Here is a 14824-nt window from a genome sequence, read left to right as displayed (position 1 = left end):
GACCTTCTAGTGGCCTACCAGTATCTTAAGGGGGCCTCCAAGAAAGCTGGGGAGGGACTTTTTAGGATGTTGGGTCATGGTAGGACTAGAGGGAATGGATTAAAACTAGAGATGGGTCAATTCAGACTGGACGTTAGGAAGAAGTTCTTCACCATGAGGGTGGTGAGACACTGGAACAGGTTGCCCAGAGAGGTGGTGGCAGCCCCATCCCTGGAAGTGTTCAAGGCCAGGCTGGCCGGGGCTCTGAGCAACCTGATCTAGTGGGAGGTGTCCCTGCCCATGGCAGGGGGGGTTGGAACTAGGTGATTTTTAAGGTCCCTTCCAACCCTAACAGTTCTATGATTCTATGATTTTTGAGAACGCACGGTGTTACAGAACAGGGAACCCACCTGATTCACGTAACGATTACAAAACTTCCGGCATCAATTTTAAACTCAGTCCCTGCGAGAGGCCAATGTTTAGTTTATATTTAAGGCTGAACGTGCCCACACCAAGTAAGAATTTTCACCGAACTACCCACAGCCTGCCTCGGTCACTGTTTATCACCGGTCCCTTCATTTTCCCCTCCTTCCCACAGCCTGCAATCACTTCTTTCTTTTCTTTCTCACGAAAAGCATGATTTAATCTGGCAAGGAGCCTCGTTAGCAAGCCACCATCCCCACCACCGTTCCTTGAACAAGTATCATCAGTTCATTACGAGGTAGCTGGGCTGGTGTTTCCTAATCCCGTAATTAACTTTAATCTGTGCAACCTGAGGCCACAGGCTACCGCAGCCTAACTCAGTCATGTTGGAAGTCTCGGATTCTATATTTATCTAAACCACAAAGTGGAAAAAAAAAAAAAAACAACACACAACCTGCAGGAGATTCCGAAGTTACGCTGGATTGCACCCCTTGCTTACGGATTTATGAAGAAATAAGAGTCAGAAAACGAAGACGATTTTTCCGATTCATACACACCAAGCTGCTGAGTCGCAGCGAGGTGACAGTCCCAGCTCAGTGTGGTCCAGCGGGGCCTGGAATTTCGGGTATTTCAGAGCAGAAAAATATTTCAAGAAATTCAAAGCAAGTGAGAAAAGGCAGAAGGTGGAGGCGTGGCGAGTGACACCGCTTATCTAAGCGATACCATCGGAGGTGGCATAGGAGGTACGTGCAATAAATCACACAGCAGCTTACACACAAGGTGGCCGTGAATCAAACCTGTTGTTCAGCGCAGGAAACAACGCGGCCGCTTGTTTCGGTGAGAACCTGCAGTGATTGCTGGGGAAATGAGGGACCAGGGCAAGTTCTGCAGCTCTGCTCTCTGCAGCCAGGATCTCCTCGCTTAAAATACCGTAAAATTCGCGAGAGATTGGAACAGGAACGCCTTTTTGACAACTTTTAGACTGAAATTAAATGAACTGTGCCATCATACTAACATGCAACTACCTGCAAGAAAAGAAATATTTTACGTACAATTCTAGGTCACCTTAAAAAACTAGGAGTAGTAGAGGTTTAGCAAAAAAACCCAAACCAACCAAACCTTGGCTGGATAGGGCCGAGGAAATCTGTTTTCGGCAGAATTTCAAGGGACGCCATTCCAACGGTTAGAATCGGGTTGGCCGATCCTTTCAAGGATTTTTAGGATGCAGAAAGGTGCAAGTGATTAAAAGCTGTTACCCGGAACGTAAGCGCTAAGTTCAGACTGAACAGATAGGAGAGGCAGAAAAAGAGAAGAATTAAAAAGGAGCAGGAAAAGCGTATTTATCTGAGATAAAATCGAGATGTTGGCCATTTTGGACACATCGCCTTGCGACTGGAAGGAGAGCTGGGAGGTGAACGCCAAGCCTGAAGCAGAAGTTGATAAGGATACGAAGGGGTAATTTAGCCACAAATAAAACGCAAAGGACAGATTTAGAATCAGTTCCACGCTTACAGCCAAGCCTGCTTGCTTGGTTGAGTTATTTTTATTATAACCGTCCCTCTCTGCTTCTTAACAGGGGAGAGGAAGCAGAAGCTCGTCGCAGAAAGTTTGAAAGCGTTTCAGAACCATCCAAGGAATTTTTGCACGTTTCTCTTGCATTCCAACAATTCCTTCTAAACTGCACATACATAAAAGCGAAGAAAACATTTTATTGCGTCTGCCGCCGGGTTTTTCTTCCAGGAGAGAAGAAATCCAGAGTTTATGTCTTAGCAATGCATTGTACACGCAACAGCGCAAACCAAAGCAGCTGTTCATTTTAGAGTAAAAAAAAAGTTACGACTCTCTGGTTTGCTCGCCCAGGAGAGCCCGCGAGCTGCCCGCCAACGCAGTTATTCCCGTATCAGTCCACACTCAAGTCCTACGGTTATAAGGATGATAAACCTTATAAAAACCTACATAAAAAAATAAAGTTTGTGACAGCACAAAATTTTAAACCTAGACGCTTAAAAAAAAAAACAACCAACTTGGTAATACAAATTAGCCATCTGCAAAAAGCAACCCAAGCAGAAGACTTGGAGCGTTCGCATCTTTCAGTGACCTTTATATCACTGATGCTCAACCCCTCCGGGGAAAACATGTCAATCCGCTGTACGTTAGGTTTTCAGTGTTTTTTCCTGATGTAAAAATCCCCCACGTCTGTGTTTCGAAAGGGCCGTCTCTCCAGCCGGACAGAATTTGCCAAACCTGGTTTCCTGCTCATCCGAAATGCGAACCTCCTCGCTAATTTGCCTCGTTGCAAACAAACGTCAGTCGCAGAGGGGATGTCGGCAACCCCCCCCCCACCCCACAAATTCTGGGACACGGAAGGTGTGCACAAATAGAGTGCTTTTTCTGTTCCACATTTGTTGCCAACATCACTTTCACCCATGTCATGCTTCAGCTGTCAAGAAGTCAACGCTTTTGTGTAAGTATGGTTTTAAAACTAAGTAGGGTTTGAAAGAGGGGAGATTTAAGTCAGATCTCAGGAAGAAATTTTTCACTCTAAGGGTGGTGAGCCCTTGGCCCAGGTTGCCCAGAGAAGCTGTGGCTGCCCCATCCCTGGAGGGGTTCAAGGGCAGGTTGGTTGGGGCTTGGAGCAACCTGGGCTGGTGGGAGGTGTCCCTGCCCAGGGCAGGGGGTGGCACTGGGTGGGCTTTAAGGTCCCTTCCCACCCAACCGATTCTGATTCTAAGTACAAAATTGAGCAGGTGAACACACAGTTGCACAGCTCCTTCCCGCAAGCCCATCTCCAGTGTCCCCTCCAACCACGGCTCGCAGCCAGGACCTCACCGCACCACTCCAGTGACTATCAACAGGAGAGCGGATGGCTCCTGCCTGCCTGAAAGGACTTGACATCTCTGTTCAGGCTCCGAAGAACCGATGTCTGCAATCCGTGACGCGCTGCCACCAAAACTGACGCGACTTCATCTCACGACTGCCAGAGCTATTTAAAATCTGTGCACCAAGTAGACCGTAAGGAACACGGTAACACGGTGGTAATGGAAAGGGAAGAAGACAAGACACGTTGGCACCTCGGAGCGGGGAGGTTTGTGTTGCCAAAACCTCCTTATAGGGATCTCTGACCACAGGTCTCGGAAATTGAGGCATCACAGAGAAATTATTAGAGAGAAGTAAAACTGTAATTCGAGCCAGAATATGGTTCTGTTAAAGGGGTAAGTGACAGCTGGAAGGACGGATGACGAGAGCCGACTGACTGACCATCGGGTGTCACTAACACACCGCAAACCAGAGAAGATAACTCTAATCTGTAGCTCTCGCAGCCCACCGCCTCACTCAGAGACCGCCTTCCCGGGCTCCCCGCTGCGGAGCGCGCGGCCTTATCAACCCAAATGCAGCGTTTCCGAGCTCGATCCGAACAGCGCATCCCTCCAGCCACCGGCACGTTACTCTCCTCTCTCACACCAGGGTATTACAGTTTCAAGTTTTATATTAGTCCTCCGAAGGTTGAGCAAAACCAGCTGGCTACAAAAGCCATCGGATGCAAAAATTCTCATGCGGGTCTTTTGTCTTCATCCCCTGACACATTTTTCTTTCCGCTTCCCATGCAAAGCTCGTGTTAATACGGGCGGCAGACAAAGCACACAGACCCTCCTTGCACCCAAAATCTCGGGGAGGGGGGGCGGGAAGCAGGTTTGTTGCTGGCTGAAGCCGGCAGGAGGGACATGGATGTTGTTCCAGGACGGAGAACAAAGATTAACTACTCTTCTCACAGATTTTAAATCCGGGAAGACTGACCTCATGCATCCCAGCACTATCGCAACAACAAAACACTCCAAAAGAAAACAAGCCGCTATTGACACTTAGCAATGGGGAAGGCTCCATTGTAACTGGGGTTTGGGGAGAGAGGTTACAGAAAGGAACGGGGAAATTCCACTTTGAATTTCAGCACTGGGAATTTCAGTTCGGAGAGCTTAACCCATCGACTCGTGCTGGCCCCCTCAGGCAGAAATGCCAAAAGGTGCTAAAAGCTTAACAGAAAAGCACAAACCTCCCACCTTTTTGATGCGGGTTTTAACTTTGCTGACGCGCTCGCGCTAACGATACAGCTTGCGCACCAGAAGGGACCTGCGTGTACCTTCGGGGAGTGAGGAGAGACCGATTGCCCCTGTTGGAGAGCACAGATTTTAAAAGCTATGAGTCAGGTTTAGGATGCCAGCACGCAACTCACAGCCGGTGCTGCAACAGATGCTCTGGAACCAGCCAGGCAATTAGTATTATTTTTTTTTTTTATGTTTCTTTCCTCCATTTTCATCTATCTAAAAATATATCCTTTGCTCTAACTATGAGAACCCGACCCGTGTGGGCCTTTCCAGGTGTACCGAGCCGCCCACCGTCTGCCCGCAGCCCGTAAAGTCAGTGAGTTGCTCCCCAGTACCGTCCGCTGGCTCCCCGGGGAGGTAAAAATTAGCAACATACCATCACGTGGTAAATCTCCTTGCTTGGGAGACGGAGAGCTCTGCACATCGCTGACCTCAATTTCTTTTCTTTCCAGCGGAGCGGTTTTGCCGGATTCCATCTCGGTGCGTTTGCTTTGCGGAGAATCGAACCCGGCGGCTCCATCGGTGGCGTTTCTCTTCTCCCTCTTGGCCGCCGCCTCCTCCTCCCTCTCTTTGTCCTGGCCGCTGATTTCAGGGATTTGCTCCAGCTTGCTGTGATACAAGCTCGGGCTGCCCAGCTCTTTCTTGCCCGAGTTGCCACTGCCGTTCCGCTCCTCTCTCTTCTTGGCAGCCGGCTCCTCTGCCAGGAGGGACTGATGCTCCTTCACCACCAGGCTGGGCAGCCCCGCGTGGCTCTGCTCGGGTCCCAGGCTGCAGACAGATGTTTGCTCTTCTGACACGGTCATTGACCTTTTCATTGGAGCGCCCGGCTTTCTGACCGTGGGGCTGGAGCACTGGGTCAGGCTGCTATTCGGAGAGAGCAGACCAGTAGCGACGTCTTCTCTAAGCACCGGCTCAGGGTATTTATCGGCCAGGTTAAGGGTGAGGGGCACCGACAAGTGCGAGCACTCGGACATCGCACGCCTCATTGCCTTCCTTTGGTGGGCAGCCCTGTTCAGAAAATCGCCGTCGTCTGCACAGCCCAGCTTGTCTTCCAGCTCTTCCTCCATTTCAGCAGCATTATTGAAGTCACTACTTTTGGAGTCGTCTTGTGCCAGCTCCACGGTGGTAGTTGGAGGTTCTGGCTTAGGTGCCGTGGAGGACGCGGAAAAGCCACTCTGCACATAGTTGTCATTAACCACCCCAATTACACAATAGCTGGGGGCTCCATCTTTTTTCACGCTTGCTTCTTTAGACCCCGCGTCGTTAGGCGGGATAGGGTGGAAATTCGGATTCCAGACACTAATTTCTTGTTCCTTCCCGTATTTGCTGGGCTCGCTCTCCGACACAGCCAGATTGGGCAGGTTTGGCTCTGGCTGGCGTTTGGTCTCTATTCCAGCCTTACCGGCTGCTTTCTCCTGATCGGTGATGGCTTCATTTTTACCCAGCCCGGGACCGGGTTTTTCAGCTCCTGCCTGTCCCACGTGAAAATCTGTAGTTTTAGGGTTTGCAAAGTTCCCTTCTGCAGAAGGAAACGGGTCAGAAATCAGAGACCAGCTCTCAAGGTGACCTGCAGCTGCCTGGTATTTTTTGCCTTGCACCTCGATTTCTCTTTTGTCTTTCTGAGCTATTTTTAGCTCTTTGTCTAGTTTTCCTTCAAAGAAGCAGAGCTTGTCCTCATCCGTGAAACCAGCGTTCTTAACGAGCCCATCCTTAATCGGTCCCCCTGAGTTTACATTCAAGCCAATCTCATTAAGCTTCCCCTCAGTCCTCTGCCATTCAAATTCCGTTTTGCCGAAGTCTTTCGGGGACTCCATGCAGTGGAAGGTTTCCGAGAAGCTCTCCGCGTTCTTGCTTTTGCAGAGCTGGCTGTATTCGGAGAGCGATGCCGGCTGCTTGTTGGAGAGAGACATCTCCGCTCGCTTCGCTTCCTCCGGCGGCTGTAACACCACCTCCGAGCCAGCCGAGCTCGCAGGCTGCCGGCGCCGGTGACGACACACCATGCCCCCTTGTATTCACCACAAAACTCCTTCCTCCCCACCCCCTGCCTGCCGCACGCCTTCATTTACTGCATTCAGCCGCTAGTTCAACCCAAAATGTCAGGTTTTAGCCTTTAAAAAAAAAAATAAATCAAGAGGAATACACTTCTGCAATAGAAATACCCATCTCTGGCGAGGCACTCGTGGGGGTTTAATCATCTCGGTGAAATGATTTTTTTTGTGAGCAGCATTTCTTGGGCAATTAAGCATTTTGGGGAATATTGCCATCTCCTTTTTCTCTGTCAAACCCTGTGATGAGCGATGCATTGATAAGTCTTAATTCCTGCTGATGAACCACCCTGCGTAATACTTAGGAACTAAGGTCAGCAATTTTCCTCCCCTTAAACAATAACAAAACACAAGCCCCCAAAACACGCCCCACCCCAAACACCACAGCACAGAATGAGCTCTTTCAGCACAAGGGCTTTGTTTTCAGCGCATTTTAATATCTTCTTTCGGAGTCAACAGCCGTCACAAGCGCTGCTGTAATGAGGATTTCACAATTCGCAAACCCCCTCGCTCACACAGGCAAACCGGCAAAGCTGAAAAGGATGAAATGGGTCGGGTCAGGAGAGGTTTTGTAGGCTTAAATACTTGATTTTTAATATTTTTTTTTAAAAACGTGAACATATCTTACAATATTTTTGATCTGCTTTTTTTCCACTGAGCTTAATTTACACCTAGCATTTCACATTCCGTGTTGATCTATTCAAAACCGCACGTCTCGAGTGCGGCACTCGGCCATCCCGTGAAGCTTCGATATCCAGCGTCCTCGACAGGGCTTCTCCAGCTGCGATTCCGGATTTGGACATTGTCTCCCTGGTTAAACCGGGAGCTTACCCGAGACTGCTCCCAGCCCCTCGGCCGGCGCTCTCTGGATTGCTACCGTTGCATTAGCACCAAACTGCAGAGTCGTCTTTTCCCCCCCCCCCCCCCCTTAAGTGCCCGGTAGAGATTAATCCTTGACTAAGGCAAATTTTCTTCTTCAAACCAGGGTTACGATGCTTGACAGACGCTGACCATTACAGACATCCATACGCTCCCTTAGAAGCAGGAAAAGGACTCCCTGCTGCAGTTTAACTGAGCATAAATGTATTTTTACACCCAGCGACTGCAAGCTACGCTACGCCCCCTGAATTTAACCTGCTGCTGAGAAACGCTACAATCCACACATTCATCTACTTGTATTTAAGCTTTGGATCTAAGGCGCTGCTATATTTAAAAACAATGACTAAGGAACTGTAAGTTATCCCAATCTTTCGCGACACCCTCTAATTAACCAGAATAGTTCCACCCACAAGGCTTCACTTCGCAAAAGGCCGCAACAGGTTTTTTTTCTGCGCTTTAAAATTATTCCTATATGTCTTGCTAGTGGAAAATGGGACCTTCGCTCAAGGCTTGCATTTTCTCTCCTGACCGAGGCAGAACTCGCTCACTCCAAGTATTTAGTTCGCGCCCCAAAAGGGCCGACCTCGACCCTCGACGTCCTCCCCGATGATCCCATTAATTACGGCGATTCCTCTGTCGCTCACTCAATTCCAAACCCAAGATTTTTGTAGTAAATCTCAGCCCGTTAGAGATCACTTAACGCGCTCCACCAGGAGCGAGGGCAAGTTTGTAAAGCTACCTGAAACCACCCAGTGGGTCTTTATTTAATCTTTTTTTGGTTTGTGTTTTTTTTTGTTTTGTTTTTTTTGTTCTTTTTTTTTAAAGCAAACAGCTACGACTTACAATAGACAGAGGAAAAAAAAAACCCCATTGATTTAGGGGCTGGTACTTCAGAGCCCCGTATCACAGAAGGGATTTGTATCACTGGGAAGAAAAGCCTGACTGAATGTCAATACACAGCCAGGAACAACCCCCACTGCCACTTTATTTAATAATTTTATTTTTTTTTTAAATGTAGGAAATGAACCGTGTTCAATACCTGGGATACTCAGAAGCAGGAGAATGCTTAGCTTGGAAAAAAATCTCTGAAGTCATCTAATATTTAACCTCTCAGGACATTAATGGAGGTAAGGGAGAGTTCGTGCACTGAGAGCTTTTCAACAGCTTTCTCCTGCCCACAGCGCATTGTTTCCAGATACCCATCCTCAGTTCCAGTGCCCAAGCCTCTACCTTCTCCCAAAAGCATTTTTTTCCCCTCGAAATTCATTAATATTCTGCCTCTGAAGCTGCACCACGGTTGGTGTGAGACCAAAGCTCAAGAAATCACCAACGCTCAAGACACAACCAGCAGTCTTCACACTAGAGCTCTGCTCCAAGTTCTTCCTTTAGATTGTGACAAAGCTTCAATTTTCTAATGAATGATACGAGGAGCCGCACTAGTCGGTGAAAGACAGGCAGGAAACGGTGGGAGGATGTTCAGAGAAGAAGAGTGGGACAGATTTTTGAGAAAGAATTCGAGCGAGGAAGGGCCCATGCTAAGGAGGAGTTGGGTTAGAAGAGCAAGTTAGACTTCCTGAAAGGAGGCCACCCTTGAGGAAGATTTCGTACTCTTCAAGTACCAAATCTGGGCTTTCACCATCCTTTTGGCTCCCCACCATCTTTCTTTTCAAGAACCTGTCAGACAGCGGCAGTGAAACAGTTATAAGCTCTTGCAAGTCTGACCCTGGTGCGGCTTCTGGATGTGGAGATTTCGCCCACCGCCTGGAGCTTCTCGCGACCTTCCCGTGGTGAGACAGCAGCCAGTTTCGCAAGGAGGAGGGTTCTATTTTGTCTGTTCACATCCTCTTACCATCACTAAATCCTGTCTTTCCTTACAGCCACAGCTGACAGGAATAAGCCCGTCAAGGAAGGCGAGCACATGGAGCACGTGTTTCAGCACCAACATTAAACACATCTGCAGCCATTTAGCTGAGCCGCTTAGGTGTGTTTTGCTGCTTCTGTCCTATCTCTGAACGGGAGCATTTTCCAAAGAAAGCAACTGCAAGGAATCCCTGTCCCCTTCCCCGGGCTCTACCAGGTAGAACGCGGCTGCCCGGGCTAAGGAGCGCCAATAACCAGAGCAGCCCAAGATCACTACATCAACACGTCACCACTTAATACCCAATCTGCAGGCTTCCAGCCTCAGCAGATGAATCAGCCTAGTGTTTCTATTTTTGCTTCACTCCCGAAGCTATTACTTATCCCTCCTAATGCCTTTGCTGGTTGGTTTTTCTTTTTTTTTCTTTTCTTTTTTTTTTTTTTTTTTTTTTTTAATCTAACACAATCGTTTCTGTGCAATCCTTCGCGCTGGTTTCTAAGGCAACGTCACTTTCCAGGATGATGAGCTACTCCTTGCCAGCATCTCCAACTAACGCGGTCGCTAATTAAGTGTTATTACCAATGACAGTCAGCGATCGGACTGACCAGAACCATCAAGGAAACGCTGTGTCTATAAAAGCCGAGACTGTAAAACCGCCGTTTATACACTCGCTCGTCTGTATGTTCGTACACGCGTGTGTTGTGCTGCTCCGACGAACACTCTCTGCCTGTAAAACACCACCTGAAGTCCGAGGGTACCTCTCAGCCGGCATTTCACCTCCCAGTCTGGAGGAAGCCAGGCTAAAGGATAAAAAGGTGAACCGGAATATTTCGTTTTCTGGCCATCCTAACTTTGCACTACAAGCTTAACATTTGAAAGGTGCAGAGCCGGGCAATGCTCAAACACGCGCTCGCCTTTTATAGGCCGGGAGTTGGAACTAGATGATCTTTAAGGTCCCTTCCCACCCAAACCAATGTCAGGACATTTACAGATCACAGAACGGTTTGGGTGGGAGGGGAACCTGAAGATCATCGTGTTCCAACCCCCCTGCCATGGGCAGGGGCACCTTCGAATCCTATTTACTTTAGAATTTAACACGTTAAAAATCCCAGTGATCAGCCAAAACCAGAATTAAAACACACTCCAGAGTGTTCCAACTCAAAACATGATCAGTATTTGGTTACCACAGGAGCATTTGATAGTGGAAACCAAAAAGAGTCAAAGCAAAGTCAACGGAATGATACATGAGCAGCGAACCGGCAACATCGGCAAGGAAAAATGAGGCTTGAAATTCAGATATCACCGGAAAGTTAAACAAAATCACCAAGGAAATGTGTTCAACCTTCCTAATCTGGCAGAATTTACAAACAGAAGTAGATTCGTTTTGTCCCCAGCTTTTCTTGACAATCAGAGTGTCGAGGATGAGCAGGAATATAAAATAAAGGAAGAACCCCGAACTTGGGAAGTCCTCGGCAAAGACTACGGGGTGCCAGCTTAAAATGCGAGCTGCTGCCTGAGACCGCCCAGCTGGAGAAAAAGCCAGTATCAATGTAACACACAGCACAAAAACAACTAGGAAAAAAGAAATAGGGGCCTATGCAGGCAGTTACAGCTGTTCGGAGCAAAGAGAACATATTCAGAGCCGTGCAGTGATTCAACGAAAGACAAAGGGGCCTCCGAATGGCGGCATCTGCACGGTGCAGATCCGCAAAAACGCCCTCGAAGCTCAGCTCACCTTTTGATTACGGACAGAACCGACACCTCAACCAAACTTTCTGTTAAAGCAGAATCAAACACAAACGCACGGGTGCAAAAATTCAGGGGAGAAGCAGACAACAGCCAAGTTCTCTCGCCGCTTCGTAAACACGTTTAGTTCTGACGTGAGAATTGGCTGGTGCCGTTGTTCCGTTTTCACTTCTCTCATACACCTACCTGGGATAATTCACAGGTCTTAATTAACGACCAGGCTGCAATTTGATGTTATTCTGATAATTTCAATAGCGTTATTAAAGCACCGCTGTTATCACGAGGTACGTGCCCACGAGTGCCTTTGTGACGACGGACGCAGTTGGTTCCACATCCACGTCGCCCACTGCCCCACCGCAGCTGAGCGGCTCCAATTAGAGGAACCCAATTGGAGCTTGGGGTCCCCCAGGAGAACTCCAGACATTACGTGAGTGAAAGGTTACTCTGGAAATGCTAAACCGACTTAACATTATAACCACACGGGGATAACGGAAACCAGTCAGGAAAAGAAAATGTTTAGAGAAGGGGCTTCACTGTGGCTGGAGAAGACAAGCAAATACTGTAATTAAGCAGGGATGGCATCGCTTGCTTTTAAATGTATCTCATTTACACACGAGGGATTCAGAGCTGTCATATTGAGAAATACGTCCCGCGTTACACAGGGCGACGGTGCCAATGGGCTGCGCAGACAGCTTGTCACCAGCCCAGCCAACGGGACGGGCGCTGGCAGGATGCCCGTGGAGGGCAGCCGCAGAGGTCGCGATGATGGAAGCTTTTGAAGAAAAGAGGGAGACTGGGCATCATAGAATCACAGAATGGTTTGGGTGGGAAGGGACCTTCAAGATCATCTCGTTCCAACCCCCTGCCATGGGGAGGGACACCTCCCAGCAGACCAGGTTGCCCAACGTCCCCATCCAGCCTGGTGGCCATCCATCAGATGACCCCTTCAACAGGCCCCTCCAGTCCACGGCTGGGAGAATAACTGGGGAGCAACTGTCCAGACCACAGCGGGGTTTTACAACAAGCTCTTTACTCTGCCAGCATCGAAGCCCACAGCATTAAGTCCTGGAGCATCACTGGACCAGCCACATACGAAGACAGCCCTTTCCCAAGGAGCTTACGCAAACCAAAAAATGTTAAGGAGACACTGAAACAAATTATTTTCTTTTTTCTAAAATAGACTATTCTTTAAGCATAGATTGGAGTAAAAAAAAAAATCATTTCAAAGTCTGAATGTTGAAATACAGCTGGAGGGAAGAGGGACGCTAGCAGTAAAAATCGAATAAATGGCTCAACTCTGGCTGAACGGAAACCCTCCACCATTTCCTCCGTTAACCGTTCCGCAACCTCGGAGCCCCCGCCCTGCGCCAGACAGGGCACCTGCTCGCAGGGACACACTTTGGGGCCCTGCTTTTTATACATAATTCCCAATTTTAGCTTTAATTCCACGCAAGTAGCAGCATAAAAGCTCAGTCATATTTTTAAAGGCTGATAACGTCCGAGGTGTTTTGGTTATCATCTCAGCTGCCTCCTGACATTAAAAGGCATAAAATAGTTTTCCAGTAGAATCTGGGGCAGTTCTTCCCACGATAACAACAAAAACGAGAAGCTGCAATAAATCCTAAAGATGGATAAGGCGTTAAATTCAAATTGCACGAGCAGCCTTACGTCCAACATTTCTTAACTTCAAGCTGCAAAGTCAAAATTAGAAAAAAAAAATAAATATAAAATGACAGAAGTTTGCAGGCCCGGTTTATAAAAGATACAGACAACTTCCCTCGGGGAGAGAAATCTGCAGCATCACAGTTGCCATGACTCCCAAGGGAGCCGTATCACAGAGCTCGTACCTATTTTAGCCATACATACAGGAGCCGATGCCTTTCGGAAAGCCGTCCTGTTATTCAAGAACAGGCGGTGTACGGGATGGGAGCCTGGCTAAAGAGACTTCAGTTGTTAAACTTCAGCAGAGTATCCTCCAAAATACCTACAGGCGTGAGTCCAACAGCAGATCACCGGCTGCCCACCACAAGGAAAAACAGCTTATACGGGCGGCTATCAGATGTTCTAAAGGATGGGCTCCACAGTCCTGCCGGACAAATGCAGACGAAGTGATGGCCAAGTTCTGGTGGCAGGTAAAAATACAAAATCTTTGAGCGGTGAACTGTTATCTTAACAGGAGGATGAACTGTACGAGGTCTGTACAGTCCACGGCCCCATCAACTTAGTGACATCTGCACTATAATCGTTGCAGTGGTCTCCTGGATGCCTTTAGCTCCTGCTCTGCCCAGTGAACAAACACACTCAACGCTCACGGTCTTGAAATCTCAACACCTTCCCTTCATTGATTTCTGGTTTTAACTTGCGTTGAACTGACACATGAATTCACCGTTCCATGCTCGGATCCAGCCTAAGGCACTTCCACCCCAGTGGTGCCGGCTCCGGGACTCGGGCCAGGGTTTGCTGGCGTTTTGCAACTCACCAAGCAGCGACTTCGTTAGGAGCTGGGCAGAGGGTGGATGGGAAGACAAGACTCGGTAACGGATCTGGATGGCAAAGCAAACCTGCTTCCCTGCTCCTCCCCTGCTACAAGCCTGATGGCAGCTGAGGCTTCGTCCCTCGGCCCAGGTGTCGCGCGATCCCCCATGGACTGCTCGAAGCCATGCCAGTGGCTCAGGTGTGGCCTCCACACCTGACAGTGCTTGGACTTAAATTGCCACAGGAACACAGAATCGTGGAATCATCTAGGTTGGAAAGGACCTTTAAGATCATCAAGTCCAACCGTTAGCCCAGCACTGCCAAGGCCACCACTACCCCACGTCCCTCAGCACCACATCCGCCCAGCTTCTAAATCCCCCCAGGGATGGCGACTCCACCACTGCCCTGGACAGCCTCTTCCAACGCTTGACGACCCTTTCGGTGAAGAAGTTTTTCCTAATATCCATCCTAAACCTCCCCCAAAACAAGCTCCGTCCTTCAGAGCTTCTCTTAAAAAACCAACCATGTGCCTACGAAGTGCTGAAAGGACGAAAGCCACTGAATCTTATTAAAGCCCCGTGCGAAATTCCAACTTACTCAGGCGCGGACGCGCTACTCTGAACCAGGAATCCTTCAACTCTGCACACGCGTTACCTGCGCAAAACATTCAGGAGGAGCTTTCCTTGTTCACATGGATCTGCTACTAAAATTCTGTTCCCTTGAATACAGCAGTCAGCAAAGGAAAATAAAGACTTTTGGCAGACAATGGAAAGGCTTTAAAGAATTATTACTTTTTTTTTTTTTAAAAAAGAGATACTGCCTTTAGCTTTCCCTTTATTTCGTAGCATCATGCACCAAAGAACATCACTTCTGCAGGCACAAGTTCATGCAGAGAACACCACTTTCACTAAAATAGAACTACTTTGGGTTATGCAACACTCATTAAAATTACAAAAACCTCTCAAAAAACCTGACCAGCATGTTAAGGCGCACTGGAGCTCGATGTTTGTTAAGTTAGTGGCTGCATCATGCAAACTGGCAGCAAGGAACTCCGCAGAAATAGGAACGGGAACAAACTTTCCCTGCCTGATGACAAGGCAAAAAACCAAAGAGCACCCAAGGGCTGGGATGAACGTCCCCAGCCCACCTCAGCGGAGCGGAATTCACCGAGAAGATGCCAATTCTTCCTGAGGAAGGTTTGGGATGAGAAGTAGAAGGGTTGGGTTTGGTTGGTTGGTGGTTTTTTTGTATTATTTTTTTTTTTATTTCATCTGCGACCATACCGCATTCTCCGTTTCAAAATTCCTGCAAACTTCATT

The 14824-nt window shown here is 48.3% G+C and overlaps 1 protein-coding gene across 11 annotated transcripts in view; it reads right to left on the bottom strand.

Moving 5' to 3' along the window:
* Window positions 1-14824, bottom strand: part of MAP4 (microtubule associated protein 4) — a 174710-nt gene that overhangs the window by 36368 nt on the left and 123518 nt on the right. The window lies entirely within an intron of this gene.

Source organism: Chroicocephalus ridibundus, chromosome 2 (genome assembly GCF_963924245.1).
Source record: "Chroicocephalus ridibundus chromosome 2, bChrRid1.1, whole genome shotgun sequence".
In the NCBI taxonomy this organism is placed as follows: domain Eukaryota; kingdom Metazoa; phylum Chordata; class Aves; order Charadriiformes; family Laridae; genus Chroicocephalus; species Chroicocephalus ridibundus.
Note: the sequence above shows the minus strand (reverse complement) of the source record. Positions and strands in the feature narration are given on the sequence as shown.